The 15940-nt window shown below is 33.1% G+C and overlaps 1 pseudogene; it reads left to right on the top strand.

The window, feature by feature from the left end:
* On the top strand, positions 1–2492 carry LOC116146580 (annotated as a pseudogene).
* Positions 2493–15940: the final 13448 nt, after the last annotated feature.

Below are 15940 nucleotides of genomic sequence, written 5' to 3'. Positions count from 1 at the left end.
ATGGCAATGATTGACTCACGAGTGCCGTGGATAATGCCACAACACCTTTATAATCACATTTTGTATTAACAAAAGCCATACCTTCTAAAATTTTCATTGAATCTCTCAAGAACCCCTAAACTCAAGCTGCATATCATAATGCGGCCTCTGCATGGATACTCTCTTCTCAATCTGTGCAACTCTTTTTTTGACAACAAAGCCGGCCCTGGGGCTGATAAAATCACCAGTTTGCCTGGTCCACTCAGGTCACTTTTCAGCAATATTCAGGATACTAACCATAGATGAAAGCAAAAGAGAGCTCTTTTTTACTACTTTGTTGAAGCAGAAACAGCCCAGCTTCAAAGCCACTTGCTCTTTGGTTAATGGAGGTAAATTTCCATTGATGATTCTCATCACAAAGGGAACAATTTTAACTAAATGGCTTAATAAAAAAATTCTGGGTTTTGTAGGGCTGGTTGTTCTCCATTGGAGCTGGACTTTCGTGGAGCATGGTCCTTTTAGGCCATGGAGACGTGTTGCTCAAAAATGAATATAGTTGGAACAGAGGTGCTAAACATTTAACAAGTAAACACGAGTGGAATAGTTTTAACTTAATTACTTACATGAGTTTCCTCTTTTTTGTTCAGGCAAAATATGTATACCTGAAATCCATGCCGGGTTGGCTTCTCCTATTCAGCAAATAAATCTTTCTACTCATTTATCAACGATGAGATCACAGGTTTCTCTTTTCTTTAAACATTTTGTTTTGCTCAATCCATACACAGAAATTTGAAAATTTTCTTTGTTTCTGTGATATTTTGCCCTGATAGCATTACAATTTACAATTATTTTTAGCACGAGATAATCTTGCCTTCCTGGAAAATTGGTTCAAGAAATTCCCAGAGTACAGAAATAGAGATTTTTTCATCACTGGGGAGAGTTTTGCCTAATTTGAACGCATTTAGTACATTTTTTCTTTCTTTTGTTACTGAATTGACTATAAAAGTTTAGTTAGAAAGGAAAAGTTTCAGATACTTCGTTTTCTTATTAGCCCTATGTCCCACAACTAGCACGACTCGTAATTCAATCCACATGAAGTCCAATTTCAAGGGAATAGCGTATGAAGAAAAGTTTTGAAAGAGGAATAAATTTTTTATTTGCATTTAATCGATTAAGAAAATAAGCTCAAACATTTGATTTTGCAGATAGGGAATCCCTTGGTTTTGATACTGATGAACTCAAGGCTGTGTACATTTGGTCTCATGGACTGATATCAGATTCTACTTTTGAAATGTCACTTCAGTGTGTAACTACTCTCAAATTAGTAGAAGATGCAAAATGGAACTCTTACCACTGTTTGTTCTGAAGTTATAAGAGATTTCAAGAGAAGTCCCAGATCTATAATGCTTATGATATACTATCGACGTTTGTTTATCGCCAATTTCTGCACAGTCTCAGCTTCTGAATAAAATGGTGAATCTGAACTCACTCTAGTTAACATTTCTTTTATTCCACAACTATCAATATCTTTGAAACTCTGCTTTAAATACTTATTGATGTTTGGGTAACAATATGAATTCTAAATTACAGCGCAAGCAGAAAAATTAGATGTTGTGTGGAAGATGAACAGATAAATACTTGAACCGAAAAGATGTACAGGCAGCTTTGCGTGCTCAGCTTGTTGAGTTACCGAATGGACTTTTGTAGCGAGTAAGGTTTATTTAAGTAAGCATTGCAAATATTTTAGTCACATCAATATTGCAGTGACTTAGGATGGTAGGCTTAGTAATTGTATACTGCAATTGTTTTTTTTTTTTTCTCAAACACATTTTATAATTTCAGGACTTTCATGATGTCATTTAAAATTTCCAGACTATATATGCTGCAGGAAAGCAAAGATGATTCAATTAGCTTTTTTACTGATTTAGATTTATCTTATCAACAGTGTGATCAAATATGATGTGCAAAATCTGAAGTACCTACCATTCATATTCTGGGAACACTCGCCAAATCTGGCATCAGGGTCTTGGTTACGGTGCAGCAAGAACAATTTTCATAAATTTTTCATAATTTATTTTCCGACACATATAATAATATATGTAAGATCCTTGTGGTAGTAACATAAAACTTTAAATTTCTTCAGTGGGGATCAGGATTCAGTTATCCCATTAATCGGAACCCGGAAATTAGTGAATGATTGGCAAAGGATTGGACTGAAAACAACTGTGCCTTATAGAGCTTGGTTGAGAGGAAGACAGGTTAGTCAATTTGCACAACCATATGATTCAACATGAATCACACTGTTAAATACTCAAAGTTGAAACCAACATCCACAATTTTTTTGGCCTACTTTCATCCAGGTTGCTGGATGGACGCAAGTATACGGCGATATTTTACGTTTGCTACAATTAGAGGAGCATCTCATGAACTCCTTTTCACAGCCTGAGAGGTCACTTGTTCTGTTTAACGGATTTCTGGCAGGAACCCACTGCCAGAAGAAGCTAAAGGTCTAGTGACCAAATTCATGAATAATCAATGGTGAATTATAATTAATGCCAGTAATTGTTGAAAAAAACATTGTCATTTTCATTTTTTGTACCTTCTGAAGCAAATTTGACCACTGAGAGATAACCAATCTCTTAACAGGTAGTTGTTTCAGTTCTTGGTCTGAGGAAGTAACAGCTTTGATTGCTGGAAGTATTTCCCTCAATCTTCAGGATATTATCTTTTGAGTGTTTTAAAAAAAAAAACCTCAAAAATTCAAACGCTATTATTCTCCCCCAAACTAATTTTGAAACTACTCACAAAAATGCTAATGGAAGGAGTAAATTTCAACTAAGTAAAATTGTACTAAATGTATTTTTAGTAATTAACATGAATATAACATTTTATACCTTTAAATTTTTGAACATAAACATAAAATTAATAAATTCACCTTTCACTGAAGCATCATTATAATCAACCAGCCTTTCATAAACAACATATATATATAGCCAAGCCATAGAATTCAAATCATCATTTCATCAAACATTTTTTTCTTCTTAAAATCCGAATTGATTCTTCACCACCGTGTACTTGTACCCCTACTGATTTGGCCATTGAACGAAATAGAGAACAAACACACAAATTACAAATAGTAAAAGAAAGAAAAATATGCGTGATTTTACCTGGTTCATTTAATTAATAGGTTACGTCTAGCTGAGTCAATATTATTGTAATACTGTCTCACTTCTCTGTTTACTATATAATTTGTCTTATGATTGTTATTATTCATTACAAGAAAAAGTGTATTTATAATTAGGTTTAAAACAAAATCTAAGATTACAAAGATTTTTATTCTTAAGTTAAACCTAATAAAAATTAATAACTTAAGAATTTTAAATGATTACATAATTACATAATTAGTTATGAATTTATAACATTACATTATAAACATTAGTAATTTACTAATTTACTATATTATTACATTACTTAATTAAACGATTAAAAATTTAATTAATTATAACATTACCTTATATATTTATAATATGATTACTTAATCAATTATAACATTCCATTATAAACATTAGTATATTAATCAAATGATTTGAAATTTAATTAATTATAATATTAAATTATAGATTTATAGTATGATTACTTAATTCATTATAACATTACATTATACTATTATAGTATGATCATATAATTAATATAACATTACATAATTTAATGATTACTTAATTGATTATGAGTTATGATATTATGTTTTAAACATTAGTAATTACTAATTTACTACATAAACATTAGCACAATACTTAATTAAATGAGATATCTTGGGTTGGTAATAAAAGGTTAATCCGATAATTATTTGAGTGAGAGTTATTAGAATTCTAGGGAGTTTGGTTTTTAGAAAAAACTCAATGATGTTAGCAATAATTATTAATGCATAGGAGTAAATTGGTGTGAAATATGTGCTCTAGGTTTAGTCATATTGTTTCACAATCAAAATGTTATTCAAAATTTTGATTTTGTTTAGTTTTTAGTTTGTTTTAATTTTAATTAAGTTATTCTTCAAAATTCTAATTAATCAAATAGTAATAAGATAGGTTAGTTCGGCACTTGGTTAATGTACTCTAGGGTTCGACATCTGCTTCCTCAATTGTTTTACTTGCACGATTTCATATGCTTGTGAAGCCCTTGTCAATATTCGGCCTAGTTATTGTAATATATTGAAGAGCACTCACTATACTTCTGTAAACTGTAGGTTGCTATAAAACTGGTTTGTCTTCAAAGTATAACTTCGTACCCAAGGCCATAGGTGTGTTGCAACTATGAGCTTCCAATATATTTGTTTTTGTCAAAAGATCAATTGTACATTTTGTTTGACTAAGATTTATACTATTGCTGTCTCTATAAGCTTCCAATCCTAGAAAATAATGAAGAGAGCTTAAATCTTTCAAAGAGAATCGAGCATTGGGATATTGAACCAGTTTCTAAACTAACTTACTATCAAGAGTTAGTAGAATATCATCTATATGGATCAACACATAAAGAATTTTGTCATTTGTGTTAAAAATAAACAAGTTAGAGTTTGATTTTCAGTTGACAAAACCCCAATTAATCGAAGATGCCTTCAATTTTTCATACCAAGCTCGAGGAGCTTGTTTAAGACCATACAAAGCTTTCTTCAGTTTGCAAACATAGCCAGAATTTGTGAAATCAATAAAACGTTCAGGCTGAAACATATATACTTCTTCTTAAATTCACTATTTAGAAAAGCATTATTTACATCTATTTGACAAATCTCCCAATTACATGTCACAACAAGAGCCAAAATCACTCTGATTGTAGCAGTTTTAATTGCGAAACTAAAGTTCTCAAAATAATCAAGGCCTGCAATTTGTTGAAATCCTTTGGTAATAAACCTAGCTTTGTATTTCTGGAAAGTTCCAATAGGATTATATGTCAATCTAAACACCCACTTGTTTCTTATTACATTCATGTATGCAATATAGGGTAATAATGTCTAGGCATTGTTCTGAATAAGAGCAATGTACTTAGCTTTCATGGCTTTTAACCAGTTTGGATGAGTAACAGTGGTAGGTTTTGTAAGATTTTGAAGACTAGATACATAGGCTTTGTTGTAACTAGGAATACAAGATGTTGTAGACCTGGTAAGCATTGGATGAGAAGTGGTAGATGATGGCAGCTAAGAAGATATAGGGATAGGTAAAACAACTTCAAGTGGAATAGTAGGATATTTAGACGTGTTAGAGCTAGATGTGGAGGTCTTAGGAATGGATGAAACAACAGGTATGGATATTGAAGATATTGGAGAGGCAATTGATTGAATAGCCAAAGAAGGATTTCTTGTTGCAAAATCAGAATTCCAAACTTATTGTAAATATACACGAGGAATATTAGTAGAACCAACAAAATGTGAATTAAAGAAATAGTTTGTTAAAAAATCAGCATTGGTGGAGAAAGGAAAAGAATTCTCATCATACTTAACACTAGTCGCAATAGAAACTTTTCCATCTTCACTTAAACGTTTAGACCACTTATGAAAAAGACTATATCTTATGAACACACATTTGTTAGTATGGAAACGAAATTTATGCTTGTTATAAGGCATTAGATAAGGATAATAGACACAACCGAAAACTTTTAAAGAGTTGTAATAATGTTGAGTTAGATAATACTTGATGTGGACAATGAAAACCAAGAACCGAGGAAGCCAATTGGTTTACCAAAAACACTATAGTTTGAAAACCTGAACTCAATTGTTTTAGAGGCATGGAAACTTGAGTTAGCCAGGTCAATTCCAACTCCACAATTTGTTTGTGTTTTCTCTCAACTATTCCATTCTATTGATGAGTATATGGACAACAATGTCTAAATTGAATGCCTTGAGTTTCAGGTATGGAACAAGACTTATATATTCACCTCCCTAATTTGACTGTAAAGTCTTAATCTTTGTACCAAATTATGTCTCAGCCAATCTATGAAACTTTTGAACGAATGCCTTTGTTTTAGATTTTCCTTTGAGAGGAGACATCCACACAAATCTGATGTAATCATCTACGAAGTACACATAATATTTAAAATCTTCGGTAGAGGTGACAAGAGTTGGTCCCCACAAGTCAGAATGGATAAGTTCAAGAGGAGCATTAGCCTTAGAGTTAGAACAAGGGAAAGGAGATTGATTTAGTTTTTCAAATTGACAAGCTGAACACACAAAGTCTTAATTAACTTGGGACAAGTTTACATTCATTTGTTGCAAGATAGTCTTCAAGGTAAGAGCATTAGGATGTCCTAGTTTCATATGCCACAACTTACTAGACAAATCTTTATTACATTCAGTAGACTACTCTGAAACATTGCAAACAGAAGAAACTGCTAAATCTTTATCTACTACTGCATTATATTTCTCAGGATGACAAACTAAAGTGGCTACTTTATTCTTGGAGATCAACTTGTTCTTTAGTTGAATTGAAAGTTGTTGGAGCAATCTCTATTGCAAGATAGTCTTCAAGGCAAGAGCATTAGGATGTCCTAATCTCATATGCCACAACTTACTAATCAAATCTTTATTACATTCAGTAGACAACTTTGAAACATTGCAAATAGAAGAAATTGCTAAATCTTTATCTACTACTATATCATGCTTCTTAGGGTGACAAACTAAAGTAGTTGCTTTATTCTTGGAGATATGAACCCGTTCTTTAGCTAAAGTGAAGTTGTTGGAGCAATCTAAAACTGTGTTTAAGGTAATGACATGGTTTGAAATAGAGGAATGTATAGTAACTAGAGTTGGAATAGTCAGCTGGTACATGCCTAGATTATATGTTCTTTATAGAAGGATGATATTGGACACTTTATCTTCAACAACACAACCATCAGAAGAAAATTCAACAATAACATTGTCATCTATTGTAATCTTATAAATACTCAGCAAATTTCGAGTGACTTGGGATACACATAAAACGTTTTTCAAGTGAATAGATATATTTCTTAAAGAACCTAGAAAACTAGTATTCTTTGTAGGAGAGATAGATAGACACCATTTCCAACTTGTAGTTGAGTTGAGCCATGATAGTTGTTTGAAGATTGAAGTTGATTTTTGTCAGGTGAGACATAATCAGTGGCTCCAAAATCCATATACCAGATTAAATCCTAAAGTGAATATGATTATGGATTGATGGTGTGAGCAGGATATAAAACTTGTGAAGTGGTGCTAGTCCATGGATTGTACTGAGAAGATGATTGAGAATTGGCAGTTGAGACTGAGTTTTCTATTATGAATCTTGATAATGACATGGAGAATATCCAAGTGTGCAAATAAGTTAGGACTGCTTGGAAAGCCTAAAAAATGAAGCACCAGAAGATTATCCAAAACCATTTGAACCTTAAAGATTCACGGGAAACCTTGACGGAAAGTTTGAGGTTGCTCCTTGAAATTATTTCCTTGATAATTAAAATTGTAAGTATTTTGTCAACTTATGAGTTTAGTGTGGTAACACTATCTTGGTGTGGGGACTTCATTTTGATTCATGCACAATCATTTCGATTTCATTTACAGTGTCATGACTCTTTGTCAATGTGACTACACTCAGTTATTTCTATTTTCATAAATGTCATGTGCTGTGTGATGACACTCATCTGCCAGATATTTTTCACAACACATATTGTGTTCTTTATTCATTGATGCGATTTTATTATTTGTTGAGATATTGTCTGTGGTCCATGTACACTTGTCATTAGTTCATTAGGTGTATTGAAATATTCATTTCGCCCTTTCCATTGTCCACAACATAGTTTGTCTGAACTTTCCTGAAAGGGCAAAACCAAAAAGTAACTTGTTGGCTACTTTGTCCCCAAGCTTTATGTGCCTGTTTCTATATATTGTTTTTACAAATGCGTTTCAATTTGAGAAATCTAAATATACCTCTGTATTGTCTTTGAATATTTGCTAAGGTTCTTTTGTTTTGGACTAGGTTTCTCTATGCTTTGGTAGGCTTAAATTACCTTCTTAACTCTCTTTTGTTTGAGTTGTTTTCTAGAACATTGGTTCCATGGTTGTTACTTGGACATGTCCAAGCTGCTGAAGTTGAAGTGCTCTTTCAGCGTTGAACCTTGAGAGGAGCTCAAGGGTGACCAGATGGTCTTGTGGAGTGAAGCTAGCTATGGTGGCTTGATGTTCAACCAAAAAGTGAAGATTGAAGTACTGACTAAACAAGGAGTGTTTTGCAACTAATACTTGTCTTTAGCTTTGTATTTGAACACATAAGTATTTCATAGTGGATTTGCTTCTTCTGGACTTGGTCCCATGGATGTAGGCAAGTTGCCGAAATATGTAAAAATGAGTTGTATTCTTTATTTTATGTCATGGATGATTTACTTATGTTGATTATCTTTTAAACAACTCATTAAGCATAAAATGAACAAGTAAACCCCATTCTGCTTAAGTTTTAACAACTCAGTAATGTTTAATACTTTCAAAAGTCAAATCGATGGTAGCATTACGAAGCTACATGACCAACTTTATTACATATTTGATGCATAGGCTTTCCTCTACAAAAATTTTTACCTCTTCCTCTTCCACTAGATAGAAAACCAAGAGTAGTTTGTGGTAAAGGAAAATAGATGTAGCGTAATGATAAGGATCATGATAATGTTGTGGTGTGAAATGTAAGTGTGGAATTTGTGATTTTGATGGGAAACTTTGAAAGTTTTGTGAGGGTAAATGAGAGGAATTACCAGAAAAGTTACCAGACATATGGCTGTTATTTAGAATAACAGTGGTGACATTGTGAGCTGAGCTTACTAGAGAATCCATTGGTAACAAGGAATTTAGACTACTGTGCTTCTCAAGTCGAAGTTCATACTTTTGTAACAGAAATTAAGCTTCTTGAATAAAGATGGAACCAACTCTAGACTAGAGACTAAATACAACATCAAACTCATATCGTAAACCATTTAGGATGTATGACAACAATTCTTCATCAGATATAAATTGACCACTAGCAGATAATTGACTTACAATTTCTTTCATTTTCAAAATATAGTCACTCACACTTAGATTTTCTTTGGTTATGGACTGCAATAAATTCCTCAAATGCATCATTTTTTCCTTGGATTCAGACAAAAATTCACACTCCAAATATCTAAAGCCGAAGTACATTTTGAGATATGGCCAAACATAGATTCAAAAATTGAGGCTAAGAGCTACTTAACTGAAACTTTGTCAACTCGTTTCCCAATTGTGTAGTTAAGGTTTGTGACTTTCTTGAACATAGTTGTTTCACTAAAATTAACATCAGCATCAAGTTTTTCATTAATGAAAGAAGGAGGACATGGATCTAAGTATCTAACCTAACTAGATGATTTTCGAGCTCATGAGCTCTAACAACAAATAACAATTTGTATGGGCCAAAAATCGTATTGGACTTGATGAGATCCAATAACGAAATAAGCATACTACAACCAAGTGCCTTAACCAATTCTGGTTGGGCCTATGCTTAAGTCCATCTTGTGAAATGACCACTAGATGAGTTGGGATTGTTAGAGTAGGTGCCCTAGAGCCAATCAATTATTGTAATATTGACTATGTAATAAATATTTATTTATCAATAACCAGGCATATTCTTATATATCGTGTATGTAATGATATATGTCCTTAGGATGGTAGAATCGTGACGAGGGTATCAAGTGTTTCAAATCTTGATAGTGAGAACCCTATGATCACATATAATGGCTATTCTAGAAATGTCCATAGCCCTAATATTATTTTGACCAAGGACACAGATAATACGGTAAGACTATCATAGTGTTGAACGACCTTGTCGAAAGACAGTGACTGATCTCACTTGTCTAGGTTGTTTACCGATAACCTGGTGCAACGTATGGGTGTTTGTTAGAGGCAAATTCATTGGACAGACCTACCAGAGGATTCCATATGGATGGTAACCCCAATGTCTATAGAATAAATCCTCTCATGGATGGTGGTGCATGTGATCCTTAGACTTGAGATCATCGGAGCGCCTTGTGCACCAATTGGTGTAGTTTGACACTAGCCCAACGTAGTTCTATTAAGAGCTACCAATACGGTAGTGATTGGCTGTATTGAAAAGTGTATCAAGACTATGTGGATCGACAAAGGATTTATTACTCCTGGGTATGGGAGAAGTTATCATGGGTATGAGAGAAGTTATCTCACTGGGTAATTCAGTAAATGACAATAACACTAAATTTGTGGCTATAGTGGGATTGAGTTGATGCTCAATCCAATTTAATATTCCTGTCATTGGTCCAGTAATTGAATACAAACTTGTTGAGGATATCTGAGGTTGACACTATTTCTGTACCTTAGTCTCGATAAGATAACAGTTGATGAAAAGATTTGATTGCATGGTAACCAAACCATTGACAAGCTACGGTTTTGCTGAATCCGAACCTATCGGGTGGCCATGATGCCTTACTAAGGACCAATCTTGTTCTGTGTATAGTGAGATGATTAATTAGTGTTAATCGCGATACTACATACTGTCGATATGATGAGAAGCTTATAGGTCACACACTTAGAAGATAATTTAAGAATCAATTTGTGAGAATGGTATTTTCGTCTTTTAGGATGAAAGGGTATTTAGGTAATTTCACAGTACAATTAAATTTGCTGAGGTTGTTGCCTGTATTTAATTTTAATATTAAAATTAAATTAGCGAGATTATATTTAAATATATCTTTGTGTGTGTATATATATACATAAATGAATTATTATTGTCAATTAATTAAAATATCATAAAGGGTGTGTTTGGTTGCAAGGGTGAACTAGGGTTGGAGCCCATGACTATTCTGAAGTGTAATAGGGTTTTAATTATTGCACTATATAAGTGCAACTTAAAATTAAAACAAGGAAGGAATTATTCATTCAATTAAAACTCTAGCCACCCAATCTCTCCCTTTCTCTCAAGAAGAAACTTTTCTTGTTCTTCTTTCTTGATTCTTGAAGCCTTTGATTGTTCTAGAAAAATAATCAAAGGTTCTACGAATTATCTTTGTGTGGACTTCCATGAGTGCGATCCTACTTTTGATCAATTGGCAAAAAATCATATGAACAGTAGACGGTAGACAGTAATCATGAACAATAGATGGTGAACAATATCTGTAAATAGTAATCGTGAACAGTAGACAATGAGCAGTACCGTGAACAGTGTTCCTGTCCAAAATCAGAAATATTTGAAGGAGTCTCTAGACGTACATAAGTATTCTAATCCTCCAATGGATTTACTTTATAGAGATTTTTGTTTATAAATATGTAAACAGTATAATCTATACTTAGATCTAGGAAAAGAAAAGTAATTGATTTACCTATTGAAGTTTTGTTTTCTGTTGCATATGGTAGATCAATTACTTACAAGGCTATCCTATAAGTTAAGCTATATTGGGTTCCAGCCCAGTAGCCCACAACAGTCCCAAAATAGGATTCAAAATCCTATTTACTTTTTATTTCAGTTAAGATCCAGAATCTTACTTAAAGTGGTAAGTCTAATCTCATAAAGGTACGGGATAATACTTCTTTCCTGATTGAGACTCATTTAGCAAGTAGGACTTGGAATCCTACTAGGACACCAACCTCCTAGGTTCAGTATATAAATAGGGGCCAACCCTCTCATTATTCATTTAGAAATAACCCATAGCACTTAGCTCTTAAGAACTGTCGCATTATTCTAATAACTCTTCCCGCTCTCATCCCTCACTAAAATACCTTCAACCTCGCTGACTTGAGCATCGGAGTGCCTACGATAGACACCACACTGGTGTTTACCAAGCCTTCACATTCTCTTTTCCTCTTTGTGCCAGTCCATCAGATTGTTAATGGCTCAAATTTCACAGGATCCATCCCTTCCGAATCAACCGTAGATTTTACCATCTACACACTTGCCATCACCATAACTGATAATTGTCTTTGATCAATTTCGATGCAAATAGCTTGAATACTAGTGGATAGCATAACTCAAGTTGATGAAGATGATAAATGTTGCATTTTCTTTGAACTGTTTGGTTGTTGAGAAAATGAAGGAAAATCAGATTTGACGTTAGTCATTGGCTCTGATACCACAAGAAGATTTTTCTAGAATCAATTAGAAGAAAACTAAGAACAAGCATGAAATTGAAGAGAAGAGAAATATGAGATTTTCATTAATTAACTGGAATATCGCGCGTGGTTCTTTTATGAAGTCGTTGATACAAAACATTGCATGTCTTGCAAACTTTGATTTATGACACTTTAACCCAAAAATTTACAATGTCCTAACTACTTTCCAATATTACATTTTAACCCAAACTACTCCTAAGCTTATATCTTAACAATAGCCAGAGGATTCACTCAAAAGCTAGGCATTGATTTTATGAAAACTTTTGCTCCTATTGGAAGCTTGAAAAATATAAAAACTTTGATTACTTTTGCTACATAAAAGAGATGGAAATTTTTTCACCTTGATGTAAAGTTTGCCTTTATGAATGGAGTTTCAAAAAGACAGGTGTATGTGGAGCAACCCTAGGGTTTTCTTGTGGAAGGAGAAAAAAAAAAGAGAAAGTGTACAGTTTAAGGAAAACTCAAGTTCTTCGAACTTGGTATGCCGAAATTGATAAAAAACTTTGATGAAAGGTTTTTAAAGTTAAGAATGAATCCTCACTTTTTGCTTTGAAGAAAGAGTCTCTCATTCTTGTTGTCTTAGTGAATGTTGACGACTTAATTTTTACTAACAATGATGAAAATATGCTTTTGCAATTTAAAAAAGAAACAACACTGCACTTACAACTTTTTCATACAATCTTTTCATACAGCCCTAATCTGGCAACTCGTGATTGGTCAGTTTGTAGTGGGTCTCGTTTGCTCAAATACAAACTGACCAATCGCAAGTTACAATCTTAGGGTTATATAAAAAAGTTGTATGAGAAAGTTGTAACTGTAATTTTATTGTTAAAAAAAATATGATAAGTTCTTATAAGATGAGTGACTTTTGGGCTACTACATCAATTTTTTGTGAATTGAAGTATCCCAAATGAAAAATTGGATTTTCATTTCTCAAAAGAAATATTCTGAAAAATATTCTCAAGAAGTTTAATCTACTAGGTTGCAAACCAAGGGTTACTCCTTTGGTGCAAATGATAAGGTGAAGAAAGATTATGGTGCTAAGAACATCTTTAATTATGCTCTTTATTTTAAAGAGCATCTTTATTGATTTTTAAATAAAGAGAACAAAATTTTTATTCAAATCCAATAGACTCTTTAAATTTTAGGAGAGAGAATATGTTTTTTCAAGAAAGAAACTTAATAGGAGAGATAAATCATAAATAAAATGCATAAAAACTTATAATTTATTATTTAAAATTAAGATAGAGATTGAAATTTGACTCTCTAAATATGGAGAGTCAAACTCACTTTTTAATTTATATTTAAAGAATAAAGAGTTTGATGCTCTAAGATAGTACATGCTACTAATTACAAAAGTTTGAATTAGTAGTCTTTGTATATTATTATCACTAGAATAGGTATCATTGTTACAGGCTTTGTAATGCCTCACTTAAGGTATGTAGTTAAATTATTGTTGCATTGCTTGAATGTTTATTGATTTGTTCTCAATTGAGCTTGCATGTTGTTATTTTTGGTTGATTGGCCCTTAGTTGAATTTTGTTAAAGTTATTTTGAGAAAAATGTGAAGTAAATCCCTTAAACTTTCATAAGAGGTAAAATGGTATTTTCACTCAAAATTAGTTGAAAAAGTGAGGAGCGAAAAGAGATAGAATTTCATGGAGAATGTAATAAAAATAAGGGCATTATTGTAATTGACTAAGGGATATAGATGAAATTTCTAAAAAAGAGCAAGGGCAAAATGGGAATGATTGTATATAAGTTGAGCTAAAAAGAGTTGTGTTGAAAGCCCTTCATTCTTCACCATCTCCACCGCCATTCTCATTCCCTAATTTCTCTCAATCCTCCACTCAATCTTCCAAGAATTTGTAAGGATTTTTGGGGTAGTTTTTAGTAGAGATTTAATCTAAAGCATCTTAAGGTAAGGATTCTTGCTTTAGATGAGAATTTGCTTATGATTTGTTAAAGTCTTATGTTGTTATTGTTTGTTTAAAGTTGTAGATAGAAGCCAAGATACAAAAGGGAAGGAGAAGTGCTAGAGAAGCCAATTACCCATAAGGTAAGTAAATCCAACCCAAGTTGAGATTTGAGAAATCCTTTAAGTAGAGATTGAGTAGAGATTTATCTATGTATAAGTATGTTATGTTATTAAGAATTGAGTTGAGATGAATATTTGCTTTGTGGTTGTTGAATACACTTTAATTATGAGAAGTGTTTGATGTGTGAAGAGAGATTGAAATTGAGTTGAAGTTGGAGGAGTTTGCATGAATATTTTTGGGAGTGTTTTCCTTGGCAGGAATCATGACTATATGAGGGAGTTTTCCTCCCATTTTGGATGTTTAAGAAGAGAAGAAAAGTTATAGTAAAGTAGAGTTCTTGTATGCACATTAGTTGCTTGATGAAATGCCTAAGTGAAAACATGTTACCAAACTGCCCTGTCACAGCCGTGATCTTCTGAGTGATGTTTGGACATCTTACAGATTGAACTGGGTTTAGACCAAAACATAAAAGTTATAGCCCTGTCTCTAAGCTTTAAAACAAGACAAAAATAGTCCAATGTGTATAACTCAAGTTATGCCTTCTTGAGTGTGACCTATGCAGAATGACTGTCTTTGATGCAACATTGCATTTGTGCTTTTCATGAGTGCATTAATGAGCATGAATCATCCATATGCATTAATTATGTGTTAGAGAAAGAGTAGAGAACTTTGAGTGTGAGCTTTATTAAGAGAAAAGAGAGAAAAAGAGAATAGAGTAGATTGTTCAATGGGGAACCCATGAGTAATGGGTAGAGTATTCCCGCATGTATGCCGCATTGAGAGAGCGGCATGAGTATGAGAGAGAGAAGTGGTGTAGCCCGTCAGAGTGCATGCAGATGAGGGCTATACCCGAGAGTACTCGAGAGAGAGATTATATACTCACATGGCCAAGGGTTCCGAATTCATGCATAACCGAGTCCGATCGGCTAAGAACGATTATAAGTCACAGAGAGCGGGAGCGAGTCCCGGCCGTGCCCCCGGTAAGATGGGATCGTGACTTACTAAAGAGAGTTAGTAGAAAAGAGTTCTAAGAAAGAGAAACAGAAAGAGAAAACAGAGAGAAGTATAAAAGAGATAGTAAATGAGAATTGTAAGGAAAGACTTAGAGAGAAAGAGTTACAGGGATAGCTGACTAGAGGGTTTACTTACTGAGCATTATTTGTGCTCATCCCGTTGTCTTTTTATGTTTTTGCAGGATTTAGGTGAGGACACGGTCGGATGGACGTCGGCACGCAAGGAGGAATGGCTACACTGTCTACATAGTTTTGATAGTTTTTGTTTATGATACTAATTTTGTATAAAGAATGTATTTGTTTAATAAAAGAAAAATTTGGACCCAACTATTTAGGTTATTATACATGTATTTTATTATGTATATTTTTATGAGTATTTGAGTAGGAAGTAGTTATTACATGTTTACTTTCACGATATATGTTGGAACTTAGTCAAGTTCATTTTGGTGTTGCTAAAACAGTTTTAAGGTATCTAATGGGTACACTTGATTATGGGATCAAATATGAAGCATCAACTTTTCAACATATTTACTCTATGAATCAGTAGATCTTTATACATGGCACTCAGTCTGTTTACAGAAATTAATGTTCAGAGTTTAGGGGTTGTTATGAATATAATGGCATTCATATTGATAGTTATTCATGATTGTTATGTATTTATCCATAATCTTACAATATATATAGATATATATATATATATATATATATACAGACATTCATTGTTTGCTTTTTGTGGATCTATCGACCAACAAATTAGCTTCTGTATGCAGTAT

The sequence above is a fragment of the Pistacia vera genome, unplaced genomic scaffold (genome assembly GCF_008641045.1).
Source record: "Pistacia vera cultivar Batoury unplaced genomic scaffold, PisVer_v2 Contig479, whole genome shotgun sequence".
NCBI lineage: Eukaryota > Viridiplantae > Streptophyta > Magnoliopsida > Sapindales > Anacardiaceae > Pistacia > Pistacia vera.
The sequence above is the reverse complement of the archived record's forward strand: the minus strand, read 5'-3'. Positions and strand labels throughout refer to the sequence as shown.